Genomic DNA, 12,676 nt, shown 5'->3' on the forward strand with positions numbered 1-12,676 from the left:
TGGGAATAGGTTTGTCAGATGAGAAGGTTGATTTCAATGAAAGACTTTGCAAATGAGAAACAAAATTTATGCAATCATCACTTTCATGTGGCGCAACTGCAGATCCTAGCATGTATGCCTGAAAGTATGAACAAAATAAGAATGAACTTTCTCAAAGATGCTAATTTTCTGAACATTAAAGGAAGAACTGCCTTAATAGTTGTATGTAAATTGTAAGATACTGCATTGAAGATGGAAATGTGCTGATCTGTTGATGTGGGGAATAAGAGAGTGTGGGTCTGAGTGGACCCCCTAAAGCAATTGTAGGGAGAGAATGAGAGCGAAACTGTTCACATTGAGTTCAGCAATCATTGTTGGGTCGACAATGCATCTTTTTGTGAGAGGAAAAAGAAATTAATTTTTCTGCAGACTTTTTCGTAATTCATTTCCTGTCATCCTTTCCTGGAGTCTTGTAAAGCTTTGCTATAGTGTGTAGCTCTCCTCAGTGGATTGGGTAGTTTGCATATATTTCAATTTTTCACTGGGCTTTATCTTGTGCATAGTTATTCTGCAAAGACTTTTTCTCTGAAAAGACATATTGTGAATTACAATTTTTTGCAAAACAGAGTTTTTCATTTTGTTTCATATTTTTAAAAGAATGGATGGGTGAAAATTATATTTGGAGCTGTATCAACATTATTTTGCTTCGTACTAAATCGGATGCTATCTAGTAGCTAGCCATGATGTGGATAAAACATTCTTGAAAATGGAAGGGTCTAAAAGCCATACTTTGCTTCATTGTAGATACCTATAGCTTTTTACCAAAACATGTAATTTCTTTTTCTGCAATATATTTTGTGAAGATGGGGGTTGTACGCTAAAGAGAAGGCTTAGCTACCTCGGTTGGGGGGGCCTAGTGGAGCTGCATGCATGTACACCGAGATAGGCTTCGAACTGATAATGGTTTGTTATTCTGTGGATGTTGCTCTTTCTCTGTAATTAAATTAGGCTTATTCTCGTTTGCCTCATTGTGAATTACAGTTTCAGACTGGTGGAAGAACAATGGGGATCTGTGAGGCCCACACAAATGTTGTACTATTTTACAAGGGCTATTTATGCATTTGGTGACATGATGCTCAGGTTCTATGGGACTCAATTATATTTCAGTTAAAACTGTGCATTTAGTGACATGATATACGTGCAATGGGGTTGTTACAGATTAGATACAACTTTGTGTACTATTTTCTGTATTTGTCTTTGAAAAGTTAGTCGGTCTTGGCATGCAATGCACCTAACTTTTCTTTGATATTTAAGATAGGTTCATTTTTACATTTTGCTGACAATTTGCAGAGGCAGTGGGGTTCCAAAGGATACAGGCCACAAATATTTTTGTAAAACGCCTTTGAGAACTGTTTAACTACTTGGTGACATTTTCCAGAGGACGTGGTGATGCAATATTTGTATTTGATTTTTAGTGGGTCATGTATGCATTTGATGATATAGTGGACGGGCAGTGGCAAATCATTTTTTAGCTATCTAATGGTCATTTTTGGAAGAGGGAACCGGGCAGTAGGGATCTACCAATGTGTAATGCACTATGAAAATGAAGAAAAGGTAAGGGCATCACACACTCAACTTGTTTTCCACCTTTAGTGTCTTGCAAACCAGCAATTTACTTTGTAAAAAAAAAAAAAAACACGACTATCAGCTGCTGGTTGTGCAAACAATTTGCTCTTAAAGTAAACCTGCTTACTCACTTCACTGAAAATTTGACATAACAACTGTAACATAAAATAATTTTGGTGTATTCAGTGCAACTATGCAGCATAAGGAGAACCAGAAACAGTCTGCCTGCTACTGGTATTTTCACTTCTTGACTCTGAACTGAACATAGGCTTTTCCAATGGACTATAACAGAAAACATCCAGTGCTTCTCTCTTCAGTAGGTGCAGCCCCTCCACCTTGGCAGAGAAGGAACCACCCACTGACAAAAAGCAGAAAAATAAAGGGCTAATAAAATTATTTTATTATCCTTTTATTTTTCTGCCTTCGTAGAGCGGGGCGGAGCCACCTTCTCCATGCCAAATGGCGGAGGAGTGGTATGTGTGCTTCTAAGTACGCATGTCAGTTTGGCCGGTCGTCTGAGGCCGACCAAACCGCCATGTGCACTTAGAAACTCTCCACCCGGATAATTGATAATTGAATTTAACATAATTGTCTCCTGGGTAAGTGCCGGCGTGTAGTGCAGTAACTGCAATTTGATATCCCACATCTCAGAAAGCTGGTACTTTCGACCTAAAATCCATTAATTCATGTTTATTTTGATGTGGAATACCTTTAACACAAGTCAACAAGACATTAAAACAAAAAAATGAAAAATCCATATTCACAAAATGAAAATTACATAAAAATGATATAAATACATATTATATAAACACCTGTGATACAACATAGTTAGTTAAGAACACATAAAGCAAACAAAAATAAAAAGCAAATGAGACACCCTGAATTACAGGAAAGGAATCTGGGTTAAAAACATCATACCTATCCATCAAACTCAAATTAGAGAAAGTAAATGCACAGTTGGACAAACATGCCTTTCATATAAAAGCTATATCCTCGACATCAGTCATATTACATTTACTCAGACTTAACACAGTGAATACATGCACAATAAAAAAAGAAACATTTCAAGACAATACAATAAAAGTGTAAATGTGCAAAATAATATAATTCTATCCAATTTGGTATAAAGCAATAAAAATAGTAAAAATGTATTCATACCTATCAATATTTTCACAAAGTTGAGGTTAAACACATAAAAGCACACCTTTATAACTCAAAATATGGTGTTGCAGATACTACATGAGTACATTTCATGTCTTCATGTATGTCATCTGGGAAAGTAACAATGGCAGTATGATACCAGTGTATTCTGGACTAAATAACATCTAACACAAACACGTTGTCATAAATATTGTTTACAGGAATATCACCCCTTTAGAGTTAATAATAGAAAATCTACACACACTAGCAATATATGCCTGAAAAGTCTGTTTAAAACACCATATTTATATCAGACGATTATTTTTTATCAACTATAGTCTGACATACAACTATAGCGAACATGGCAGTATATGTACACAGCCACAATGCCTCTCTGCAACTATATCTCAGTTAATTTACCATGACTGACTTCCACCACTTCTTTCTGGTATTAAAATATAAGGGGCAGGGTCGTACTGGTCGATAAGGAAATCTGGCAGTAGCAGCAGGGATGGTGTCACAAGTCATTGTGTGGAATGGTTTTTGGGATGTTTGTGGTCCTGTTTTATGGTCTGATGGGTGTGAATTTTTACTGTTGATTTCCCTGATATTACGACAATCATTGCTTGCATCAAGCACAAATGCAAGTTGTCTGCAATACCTTGCAAAACACCTATACACCATGTCTTTAAAAGTTGAAAACTGTCCCAATTTGCAAAATATGGTCCACTTCTTTAGCTGTCTGATTGTCTAATGGGGCTACTTTTAATTTGGCACACTGGTCTATTTTCTGTACCAGTCCAGCTGCAGGTGTTCTTAGATGTGACATTCCTAGTCTTATACAACCAAATTGGTCCCTACATAACCCACATACATCCAAATTGTGGCACACTTTATTGTGCATGACAACCCCTTTTGTCAGAATGTGTGCTTCCACCAGTTTCTAGAGCAACTTCCAAAATTAGCCCTACAGAACTGGTAATACCAACTAACCAAGTAATGGGGTTGCCCATGCTTTTACCTGATTAGAGATATACCACAGCACTCAAATGGTCTTTAGGGGGGAAGTATAAACCTAGACTTCAACAGCAGTGATTAGGAACACACCTCCAAATGGTAGGGTATTATGTAAAATAAATGTATTTAAATAAAAATGTTCCTCTTTTAATCAAACATCACTTTCATCACAAATTGTTACTATTATATAAGCAAAGGTGCTCCTAAAAGTGATTAGGTGCAGTGCAAGTGATTAAGTGAGACAAAAGTGTGCAAGTGTTACAAAAAAAAATCCAAATATATACAAATGTCTGGTGTCAACATATAGGTAAAACCAGCAACACTCCCAAAATGGATGTGTTGAAATCCTATTAGTTAGATCCTTCTAAGAACCAGTTCATCGTATACAATTGTTGAAGTTTCAACCCCATGAAATCACTTACATAAGGTCATCATCAGGACTACAATAATCTAGTGGAGACACCTAACAAGGTAAGTGAGCCAAAACCCTCTGGCTGCAATTGTGGAGGGATAAGGCTTAAGTTGCCCGAATATGTTCCAGTTTCCTGTATGCAGTAGTTTAAGAACTGGATGGAATATTCATTATATGGCTCCCTTCCAGGATATATCCAAGTTCCTATAGTTAGTTGCTAGGCAAATTCTTCCTGTGTAAGCCAGGCGAATCCCTGAATGAAAGCACGCCTGGGGGCCTGCCATGCAGTGCCCAAGGCCCCTGTCTTAGACTAAAAAGGCTTGAAAAAAACGCATTAAAAGGGAGCCATACAATAAATATTCCCTCCAGTTCTTAAATTACTTCATACAGGAGACTAGAGTATACTTGGACCACTTGAGCCTTACCACTCCACAATTGCAGCCTGAGAGTTTTGGACCTCCTACCTTGTAAGCTGAGAGTACATATTTAAATATTAAAAAGCAGGAGTAATAGAATTGAATGATGTGATACTCTGGGCCTCATTTTTAAGCCTGTGGCACAGGGCAGTGCAGCAAGTGCCTTGCTGCACCGCCCTGCACCCTGGGAAAGGACAGAAATGCACCGTATCTACAAGATACAGAGCAATTTTATCCTCTCCCCCAGTACTGGTGCACAAATTGCTGCCATGCGCCAATGCAGGCCCCCTGCACCATTGTGCAAGGGTGCCTGCATTGTCGGGACAGTTGCTTTTGTGCTGGAAGGGACACCTTCCTGCACAAAAACAATCAGAAGAGTTGTTTGCCTCTTTCTATGTGTGCTGCAGAATGCAACACACATAGAAAATGGAAAAAGTGGGGAGAAATAAAAAATGTCTTCCTATTGCATCATTCTTTTGCCACCCCTGAGGTTGCATAGGAATCTGAGGCATTCTCAGACTTGTAAATCTGGGAATGCGCCAGATTTGTTAGGGTTCCAAGGGTGTTGCATGGGAACACCCCAAGCAACAACCATGGAACGGCCCTTTCCCGCAGTGTTATGCGTGAAAGGGGTCCATATTTACAATGCCATGAAAAGCCATGCAAGGTGGCTTTGCATGGCCTTATAAATATGGACTAAGAGACTGCACCACCAGAGCATCAAAGAAAATGATGCTCCAGTGGCGCAGTGTGCCATTAGGGCCTCATAAATGAGACCCTCTGTGTCACAGTGCTGAAAAATTGACTCAAAATGATGGGAACTCAACTGTCCAGCTCTTACTGTCTGAAAAGAACTTTAGTCAGTTCAAGGCAATACCATCAGTACCAATTTCTCGAAGTCTAGAAATCACAATGGCCTATTGTATCAAATGGTGCAAAGTTGTCAAGGAGCACCAATATTCCCAACTCTCTATCATCCACACATCTTCTAAGGTTGTTCAGGGTAGTGGCCATCAGCAGCTCGGTACTCTGACCAGCTTTGTGACAACTTATTTTCCTCCACAACGTCAAGTAACTGATTATATGCGACATTCCCAAACTACCAAATCCAAGAAAAGCTACAGAGTTCACTGGCACAAAGTCACCTGTCATGTTACCAGGCACCAATGAGAGGAACCCTGTGCCTAACATGAGGAGGAACCAAACACCCTTTAGGAAGGCGCTGTCCATATTAGTTTCCCCTGAGAAGGGTCCCTTGGTTGAAGCATTTTAGAAACTATCCTTGTCCCCCCCTAGTTCCCTCAACAGAGGAGAGGAATGAAATATAGATGACCCGTAAGAACGGAGTTAATCCGTAGTAATTCCAATGGTCGTCTCACTAACTCTTTTATGGACTTTAAGTGGGTTCCCCAGTTTGAACCATATTTTTATTTTATATCTGATCTGCGGGAGAAGGGGTTGTATGCATGTTTTCGGTTTGGGAATCTTCCGCTGTTATCATTTTTAAGCTGTTGGGGATCTACTCCAATATCCGATTTATGTCCCGTATGCTATGGTAACTCAGAAACGGTGGAGCATTTTATGTTTTTCTGCCCTGCTTATTCTATTCCACGTTCAAAGTGGATTTGTACTATCTGTCGAGCTTTGGGCCTGAATCAGTGTTGCATAGCAATGAGGATTTTAAGGAGCAATACTTCTAAGCCCTTGATTGTGGCCTTTAGCAAGTTCCTTGTGGCTGCATGGCACATACGTAGTCGTTTTTTAAAATAGCAGTTTTTATGAATTATTTTTAGCATACAGTATTTTTTTTTTTTTTAAATATGCTTGTGATTATATTTTATAAGATGGTTATATAATGTTATATTTTTATTATATCTTCTTGGATTTTTTACTGTATTTTGACTGTATATGATGATGCTTTGATGGTTAAGTTGACTGAATAAAGCTTGGGTTGATGATGATGATGTTGATGATGATGATGAGATGACCCCAGGGGTTTTCCAGATATCACTTCTGCTTCAGATAATGACTTGGTCCACCACCACTCATTTTTGGGGGCAGGGCGTATTTTTCATGATCAGATTTTGTTCCAGAACAAGACATTGAAAGACAGAAAAGGCAGGAAGAAGGAGAAAGATAAAAAACAGTGACAAAAGGAGAAGAAAGGGATAAAAAGAACTCACAAGAGTGAGATACAGAAACAGAAAGTGCGGGGAGGTTAAGAAAGAGGCATGAGTTGGAATGAATTTGGCTGCAGGTTTCTAAAGAATCGTGGTCGCCTCAATATATGTTTTTTACAAATTGAGCACTGCAATGAACTAACATTGGAAAAAGCCGCCAGTCCCTATTTGGCAGTGAACAAGCTTATAAAGTGCCAATAAGTTAGTCAATAGTTGGCAATCAGTGCACGTTTACAATTTTACTGGTAGCTTTAAGTGGATCTGAAACAACATAGATTGCTAACCTTTTACGAGAGCGGCTGTTGCTGCTTGCTGGCACACTCTACCTAGCCGTGCTCAGCTTTTCTGAGCTCATGTTTTCAAAAGTATCTTTCAGCAGGCCTGACTGAGCACTAGAGACGCTGTATTTTTCGCACAGTTTCAATGAACCTAAACATACAAAGGCTTTCAAAGCACATTTGTAAATAAACACATTCGGGAAATAACTCAGTGACAGCTGTATTTTTAGTGTAAAAGGTCATTTATTAGGACAGGGTTGCATAAGCAAAATAACCTTAACTTTTATAACGTAAACCGTAACTTTATTAACGCCCTCCCTTTAACATCTGCCTCGCTCATCCTTCCCCTTCAAACCCTTATTTCGTTTCCATTCCCCTACGCACTTCCCTTTTCCTTTCATGCCCCATTTGGTTCGTGCGTACCCCCACTCAGAGCCTTCACCTGCTTGTTTATTCCCTGGAAGGGTGGCCAAGCCCGCATCTGGCTCACCACCCTCCCCCATCTACTGCTCGCTCTCTGCTGCAACCTGCCCTAACTGACAAGTAAACCTCCGACTTTTTTGCCCTACCTCTAACTTCCATCCTTCAAAACTCTTCTTCCAATTGCCGGGTGGGTGGGAGGCCAAACTATCCGCACGATGGGTCCGCGCGGAAAGAGGCCGGTCCCTCCACCCCCAACCCTTTTTATTCCCACCCCTAAGACCCACCCCCACTTACCTTTCTCCCAATCCCCTGTCCCGCCGTCACTTCCTTCCCCGAACCGTCCCGCGGGGAAGACTAGAGCGTTGCTCTATGCTTCCCGCGGGCCCCCTCATCGGGAAATAACTCAGTGACAGCTGTATTTTTAGTGTAAAAGGTCATTTATTAGGACAGGGTTGCATAAGCAAAATAACCTTAACTTTTATAACGTAAACCGTAACTTTATTAACGCCCTCCCTTTAACATCTGCCTCGCTCATCCTTCCCCTTCAAACCCTTATTTCGTTTCCATTCCCCTACGCACTCCCCTTTTCCTTTCATGCCCCATTTGGTTCGTGCGTACCCCCACTCAGAGCCTTCACCTGCTTGTTTATTCCCTGGAAGGGTGGCCAAGCCCGCATCTGGCTCACCACCCTCCCCCATCTACTGCCAACCAGCACCAACCCACTTGGCGTTGTGCTGCCCCACCCCCCCCAGACACGCTACTGCACCCCGCGCTACTCATTTCTTGTTTGTAATCCACAAATTCTCTCCCCATAACTCCTCAACCAGCAGTCTCAGATCTGTCAAATAATACGCATTCCCTAGTGTGGACAAGTGCACCCCATCATCTCTGAATAAAGCTGCCTCCTGCTCCGTAATATTTTCATGCTTTAGTATCTTTATCCCCTGAGCCCAGCAGAACACTCTCATCGCTCTGTTAAGTTTCCTTCGAGCCCATTCCATGGCTCCGTACTTTACTGCCCCTCTCCACACTCTACGTGGAACAAACTCTGTCCAAACCAAGCATGTACCATGCAGTTTTTTCTTGAGAATCTCCAAGTCCCTCTGCATGTGCTGCAGTAGCGTGAGTCCTGATAATTTTACCAAATCATTCTCTCCCAAATGAATGATCAACAAATCGGGACATCCCCAGTTCGATAAGTTAGTAGTGATGAAAGGAAGCAGGTTACCCCACCGCATTCCGCTCTTCCCCCACCATAGCACCTCGTGCCGTCTGCTGGATAGTCCCAAGGCCCGACCATATATCTGCTTCTCCGCGAACTTCGCTGCCCAATGTACAAATGAATGGCCGACCAGCCATGTCACCGTCTTGCCCTGCGATGGACCAAGCGCATCTCCTGCAACGGAAAAATAACTGTAACATGTGTTTTTGAACATCCAAAACCCCCCCCCTCAACCAAAAACTTTGAAGCTATCCCTTCTCACATCTCAGGGTCTAACGTATCGTTCACAACACCTTGATCTCCAGCGGCCTATTGCCCTAATCTTTGCCCAGTCCCAACCCAAATGCGCTGCAGCCGTGGCCACCCCAATTCTGAATGAATGTTTGCCAAAATCCATGGCCTGACGGCCCACACGTCCTAAAGCCATCCTTAATACTCGCAGGAACTGAAAACTGGTGAGCTTGGAGCCTGACCTGTGTGTGAAAACCCCTGCTTCTTTGTTCAACCTGCCTGAAAATTGCCACTTACTCCATTCCGCAACAGGGCAGGCCAACACGTTGCCCCCTTTTTCTAACCATACCCACTTACCCCTGCCTAGTTGATCGGTTTTTGATCGTCTAAGCCAAATCCCTAAACGGCCACCGTGTGCGCACACATCCTTGTAGCGTACCCCCACCGCCCTGCCAACCCCCAGCAACTCTGACACTCGGAAAGCTCCAAAAAACATCCACACCATGCATAGTCGAAAAAGTGCCAATTCGTAATCGTCTGCGCAACATACCGGCAGTACGTGTAACAACTCCAGTAATAAATCAAAATCAATGGGCTCCCTGGCCGCTCTACCCTCTACCGATCTAATCCTGCCCCAACCTTTCAGCATCCTTCCCAGCAGATCGTTTCTTGCCGGGTCGTGATCAAAAAACAATTTCCCATAAAACGATACCCCTGCCAATTTTCCCCCGATAGTGGCTGCTGACAGACCTTTCTGAATCATATGCAGCACAAAACGCAACGCCCGATGCTCTAGCTGTCTTTTGCTCTGTCCCCAAAAACTTCCTATAAACCGTTCAAAAAACTGAAAATCCAACCAAGCCAGCCGGTAACTTCGCCGAGTAGATTCCGCTAAGGACATCTCCACCAGCCCTGTGATCATGCCCCCCATTCCCAAATGTCTGCCGGGACCGGTGTCTTGTTCTGTTCTGCTCCTGGCGCCAGGTTGCGGAAACGCTGCCACTGTGAACGAGACAGGGAATCCGCAATCTCGTTGAAAACTCCTGGAATATGTACAGCTTTAAATATCACAATCAGAGATAAACATTGCAACATAAAACGGCGCAACAAGCGCAACACCCTCACATCCCTCGCCTTCTGTCTGTTCACCAGCTCGACGACCGCCATATTGTCGATTCTGAATAAAACTGTCCTGTTTGCCAATTCCTGTCCCCATACCGCCATGGCCACCAGGAGGGGAAAAAATTCCAAAAAAGCAATACTTCTTCCCTGTTTTAACCATAATGTTGGCCACGCCTCCGCGCACCACCGGCCGTCCCAGAAAATCCCAAAGCCATGCGCTCCCGCCGCATCCGAAAAAATCTGCACCTGCCACACTGTCTCTTCTTCACAGAACCACATAGATACCCCATTGAATTGTTTCAAAAATGCTTCCCACACTCTCACATCTTCTCTGAGTCCCGTCGACACTTATTCTGTGGTGTGGCAAAACTGCACCCGACATGGACAAACCCAATCGCCTACAGAAAGTCCTTCCCCCCCTAACTACCCTGCAAGCAAAATTGAGATACCCCAACAGCTTCTGGGCTGTCCGCAAGTCGATTTTTCGTGCCTCTTTCACAAGACCCAAGAAAACCAGTATCTCCGTTACCTTCTGTGCTGGTAATCTGGCCGTCATAGTATTGGAGTCCAACTCAATACCCAGAAAAGTTAGTACCGCTGCGGGGCCTTCAGTTTTTTCGGGTGCCAAAGGCACTCCCATCTGTTGTGCCGTCTCCTGAAAGATTGTCAGGGCCCTCTGGCATCCTCCTGAATTCTTTTTCCCTACAAACAGGAAATCATCCAAATAATGGGTCACCGCATAGTGCCCACTACTTTTTACAAACACCCACTGCATGAAGGTGCTAAATGCTTCGAACAAAGCGCATGAAATTGCGCAACCCATGGGCAGAACCCTGTCCACATAGATGGCCCCTTCAAACTGCATCCCCAACAAATCAAAATCCCCAGGGTGTATTGGTAGCAACCGGAAGGCAGATTGTATGTCGCATTTTGCCAGTTCTGCGCCATTGCCACACCCCCTGACCAATTTAATAGCATCATCCACCGACGCATACTCCACTCTGGTATCTTCTGCCGCAATGAAGTCGTTAACCGATGTGCCCTCCGGCCATGATAGGTGATGAATCAACCTGAACTCACCCGGGGCCTTCTTCGGCACGACTCCCAATGGGGAGATCATTAAATTCTGACTTGGCCACTCATAGAATGGGCCCGCAATTCTACCTAATGACAGCTCCTTGTCCAGCTTCTTCCTAACCACTTGAGGTAGTTCCTTCGCAGACCGCAAGTTGTCTGCCCAGCGCCTCTCCCGCGGGCCTTGGTAGCTGACCCTGAACCCCTCTTGAAAACCTACAGCTAACTTCAACGCAGCTGCCTCATCCGGGTATCTGTGAAGCCATGGCAAGATAAAATCTACCCTAACTAGAGTAGGCCCCCTTTGGAGCAGGAGCGCCCTGGGTCCCTCTGCCTTTTGAGGCCCTCCATTGCTCGGAGGGGCTGGAAAGTGAAAAACATTGTGTGACCGGGTGACGGCCCCCGCACTTGGAGCAGTCGTGTTTAAACTTACAAGGATGTCTGGAGCAGAAACCCTTGTTGAAATTCCAGCACGCTCCTGTCGTGCTAGGTGTTGTTTTCTGTCCCACACCCGCCCCCCCCGGAGCGGGACGTGCCTGAAATGGCTTATAGATCACCGGTAAACCACTCGCTGTATGAGTTGATGCCGTGGATTGCGATGACGCCATCCATTGCATCCATAATTCTGGGTCGACATCCCCCCATGGCTTATCTGGGTTAATGCTCACTCGGGCTCTGAACTCTTCGTCGTAACTCAGCCAGGCAAAACCCCCAAAATGCATCTGCGCTTTCCTAATAATGTCCATGTATTTAAATAGCGCTATAGCTCTGTCAGGGTATTTCTCACAATAAATACTCGCAAAAATCAGAAACGCCGATGTCCAGTTATCCATATTGATTGGGACCCTCGGCCTACGGGCCAACTCCCACTCCTCCTCCTTAGACCCTTCCTTGGCTTGTATGTCCCTATGTAATAACTTAAAAACGTCCACATACTCGTGTCTCCATATTCTGGCTTTCGTTTTCTCCGCCACATGTGAGCCCAAAGGCATAGCCAATCCCATATAGGGTAGCCTCTTTTTGTGTTCACCCCCTTCCTTCGCTTCTGCGCCTGACTTCTCCCCTGTTGCCTTGTCTCCACCCTCGCCCTCGGTCGTGGCTCTGGCTTGTGTCTCTGTACTTTTTTCCCCGCCCTGTTTATCCTTAGCTGGTACTGGGTCAAGTATTGAACCATCACCTACTCCTACAGACTTGTAAATTGGCGCATCATCCCCTTTCCCGCCATCCCCCCAGACCGACCACCATTGCCCTTTACCTCTTCCTTGTGTAGCCACAGGCCGCGAAACCTTCCGGGCCCCTCGGCCCCGTGCTTGCTCTTGCCTCCTTTCTTGTGGACCACTGCCGTAGTCCCGTTCCTGAAAAATAGAAGCGGAGAGGGGGGTTGCGCCGCTCCTGCGTCCTCTTCCCCTCCCCCTTAAGCTGAGTATCTCTGTCTCCCTTATCTCCCCTTCTTCCCATTCCTCCAGCTCCTCCTCATAATCCAGTTCCAGCACATCATCCTCACACACATCCATCTGTTTACTAACGTTCCCGCTCATCATCATATAGTTAGCAGG

The 12,676-nt window shown here is 44.0% G+C and overlaps 1 protein-coding gene across 1 annotated transcript in view; it reads left to right on the plus strand.

Annotated features, from left to right (window-relative positions):
• Positions 1–12,676, plus strand: part of ESR1 (estrogen receptor 1) — a 1,426,508-nt gene that overhangs the window by 503,185 nt on the left and 910,647 nt on the right. The gene's annotated exons all lie outside the window — the stretch shown is intronic.

The sequence above is a fragment of the Pleurodeles waltl genome, chromosome 5, assembly GCF_031143425.1.
Source record: "Pleurodeles waltl isolate 20211129_DDA chromosome 5, aPleWal1.hap1.20221129, whole genome shotgun sequence".
Taxonomy (NCBI): Eukaryota; Metazoa; Chordata; class Amphibia; order Caudata; family Salamandridae; genus Pleurodeles; species Pleurodeles waltl.